This window comes from Triticum urartu, chromosome 1 (assembly GCF_003073215.2).
Source record: "Triticum urartu cultivar G1812 chromosome 1, Tu2.1, whole genome shotgun sequence".
NCBI classification, from domain to species: domain Eukaryota; kingdom Viridiplantae; phylum Streptophyta; class Magnoliopsida; order Poales; family Poaceae; genus Triticum; species Triticum urartu.
The window spans coordinates 91,438,904-91,442,500 of record NC_053022.1 but is presented as its reverse complement, the minus strand read 5'-3'; the positions used below and the strand labels follow the sequence as shown (position 1 = coordinate 91,442,500).

At 44.5% G+C, this 3,597-nt stretch overlaps 1 pseudogene; it reads left to right on the top strand.

Moving 5' to 3' along the window:
* Window positions 1–1,418: 1,418 nt before the first annotated feature.
* Window positions 1,419–2,173, top strand: LOC125532741 (annotated as a pseudogene).
* The last annotated feature ends 1,424 nt before the right edge of the window (window positions 2,174–3,597 follow it).

The following is a 3,597-nucleotide window of genomic DNA, read 5'->3' as shown; positions in this document are numbered from 1 at the left end:
TACAAATTTTATCTACCACCGGTGATAGTTCTCACCACTTGAGTTTTGTATGTTGTATGTAGTATCCATCAAATCGAAGAGCATGTACGCATAGTATATAATATATAAAAATTTTTAGATAGTATATATACACACACTACTTTTTAGGTAGTATGCATTATATTTTGAGTATGCTTTTTTATGTACAAATATATACGTATTTCATAAATATAATATAAACCATGAACCAACTTGTAATTTTTCCATGTAACTTACTTTGGAATATATTATATATAATATATGAATGTATTTATAATGATAAAGTAGTCCCTATATATATTGTTAAATTTCCATATATACGTATTGATGACTATTTTTTCATACACATGAAACTTTTTTATACATATCTAATCTTATTTATGATTATATTTTTTATATGCATGAAACTTTTTAAATACACACATTTAGTTTTTTAAACACATGGTTACATTTTTTAAAATAGGTATTAACATTAAAAGAATTTGAATTACACATTTACTTTTCTAATTGCTAAACCATACAGGAAGATTCACGAAGGAGTTCATTATTTCCCTATTCTTATAATTTTATATTATTTAATTAGTTTAGAGATTTTTTTATAAGGAAAAACTTGTTTTTAGACAATAATGAAAACTTGTTTTTTTCCACATAACTGACCATCCTTACCAAATGGTAATAAGGAAAACCTTGTTATTTTCCCATTATTTCATTGGGTCGATTTTTTTTGAGAAATATGAGGGAATCCCACATTTCTTCCTGGATGGGCCGCGGCCTCCATGGCACACATAAATTTTAAAAGAAAAGAAAGGAGTGGCCTCGTTCCACCGAGGCCCAAGCCCACCTGGAGCGGCTAAGTACCAATGCATCCACGTTCACGACCAAATGAGCATTTATATTGGTCGTAATCAGGTAGAAATAAGGTCGTCGACCACTCTTGTCTGCTTTATGACCATTTGGTGTAAGGTAATTTCAGGGTTTGAGCCCTTCCAAGCGAACCGTAGGTTTACGACCAATTTAGCTGGGGTCACTAAGAGAAGGTCACAAGTTGATATATTTCTTATACTGCGCATCCACTTTTAAGATTTTAGGAAACATCTATCACGCTATATCCAAACACACCCTGTACTTAGCTGTAAATGATCATGAAGCACGCCAACAAGCGTTCGGCTTCCCCTGAATTTGCACGCATATCTCCATGCAGGCACTGGTGCTGCGCTTTGGCATATCTGTGATGACATGTCTGACCCACCCTGGACCACGCAAACCTCTCCACAGACTGCGTACACCCAGTGTAGAGGATCTACAGTGAACTTGAAAACCTGTAGTTGGAATGTTATTGCCATGTGGGACGCCTCCTGGATGTGTCATGTGGAGATGGGGGCGGGAGAATGGACGGGCCGATGGGGGCATGGGGCGCTACCCCCTTCTATATGAGGCGCAGACCCATCGCCCCATCTCTGACACAGGTATTTCTCCCATAGAAGAGCAAGAGAGTATTCCCCTTCTTCTTGCTTTGCTTGCCCCATCTCTACCGCATGTGTTCCTGCTGCCATTGCTCCGATCCGACCTCGGAGGCCGCACTGATGGCTGAAGGGAGTGCCTATTTCGACTAGGATGTGGCGGCCTCGGTGTCCGGGAACCACTACACGACCTCTAGGCATGGCCGTGTTGCACATCACTTCGTCCATAATGATGATGGTGCTCCAGCCGGGGCGGTCGTCATCCCAGGCGCCAAATCAAGAGCTTCTGGTGGCATCAGCGAGTTGGATCCCACTAGATTCCCCGGCTACAGGAGCAGCGACGCCCGTACGACAATCGTGGCGCCTGCTCGGGAGCCGCCGCGTGCCAAATCCAGCGCCCAGCGGCTGACACGGTTCAACGGGTCATGGATAAACAGACATGTATGTAGAAAATCCAACCCTAATTGCAAACCTTTTTCTTTGTCCTTCATTGGCTCCAGCTTCGTCAGTTTTATTTGTGATTTTATTGCAAGCTGCTCAGGGTGAAGGTGCAGGAGTTCGACATCGGGAGGTGGACGAAGGTCGCGATGTACCTCCCCGACCGGAGCGGGAAGCAGTGCTGGGAGAGATGGATCAACAAACTTGACCCCAACATTGAGGTGATCATGCGAGATCAAAATTTCTTAACTCTCTAGTCCATTATTAGGGAAAACCTTATACACAGAAGTTTATCAGTAGTGCGGTTTAAAAGTGGGCGCTACTGCTAATTAGTAGTAGCGAGGAGTATAAAAACCGTGCTACTACTAAGTTGATAGTAGTAGCGAGGGGTATAAACCCGCGCTGCTACTAAGTGGTCTCCAACAATGCCCCTGGGATAGGCCATAGTAGTAGCGAGGGGTATAAAACTGGCGCTACTACTAAGTAGGTAGTAGTAGCGCAGGTAAGACCCCCACACTACTACTAAGCGTGTCCACCCCACCACTCTCTCTCTCATCCCTAAAAAAATACTCTCTCACAAACTCACATGTTCCTCGATCCACCCCACCCCGGCTCCTCTCCCCATCATCTCCTCGCCACCTCCACCACCCACGCCAGCCGGTTCCGAGGAGCCTGGTCTAAAATCGGGCTGGCCTGCTGGAGCCAGGTCCTCTCCCAGCGCATTGTTGATTGATTCATGGGAAGAGCGAGACGCCAAGAACTCGGGGAAGTCGTGAGGCCATCTACCTCCGCCCGCCCAGGACTCTATCTTGGTCCCCGCCGATAAGCCAATCCCCATCCTCCTACCTTCGAGAGAGATTGGACACCGCGGGAGCACCCAGATCCCGACATGAATCCCGAGTAGTAAGTCCCTCCCTCCCTCCCTCCTCTACTTCGCCCCCAGCAGTTCCGATCGGGGCTGGGGCTTTTAGGCTGAGATCTCGCTGGATCTAGCGCGCGCGGGGGTTGACTCTCTCGATCCCAGCAGAATCGTGCCCTTTTTTCTTGGTCTGGATCGTGTCCGTGAGGGGAATGCAACATCTCCAGCAGAGTTTGTGTTTAAATTAGGTGAAATCTGATGCGAAATCGTTTGCTGTGTGCACCTATCTCGCTCCATGCCGCTCGGTGGATGTACTCTTTTTTCACCCGGTCGTTATGATTAGTGTTTCCAGTGTTGTTTATTGTGGATTTTAGATTCCTACTACTACTATCTAATGGCAATAAAAGAACAAGACAGAGGAAAGAAAATATGTCGGTTTTGGTGAATTATGTATGCTAATGTCACTTTGCACCATCTCTAGTTTTGCAGTCACTTTGCATCCTTGATCCAATCCGTCTCCACACTGCAGATGTGGGTAGAGTGCACAAGTCTGTTTAACATCCTTTACAAGCACGGCCAAATGCTCTGTCTCTTCATGTTGTATAGCTGTGACAGTCATGGGCTGATATAACTGTTTGTTCAGTTACCGCTGTAACTGTGGTTGCACTCCACTCATTCAATGTAACAATATCATTATATCTTAATACTGCAAGGGGAACTATTTTTACATTCTATCATAGTAATCACACACTAGTACATAGGGATCTATTAGCTTAGCAAAACTGGCATTTTGGCTGAGTATTAAACAACAAAATGTCCCTT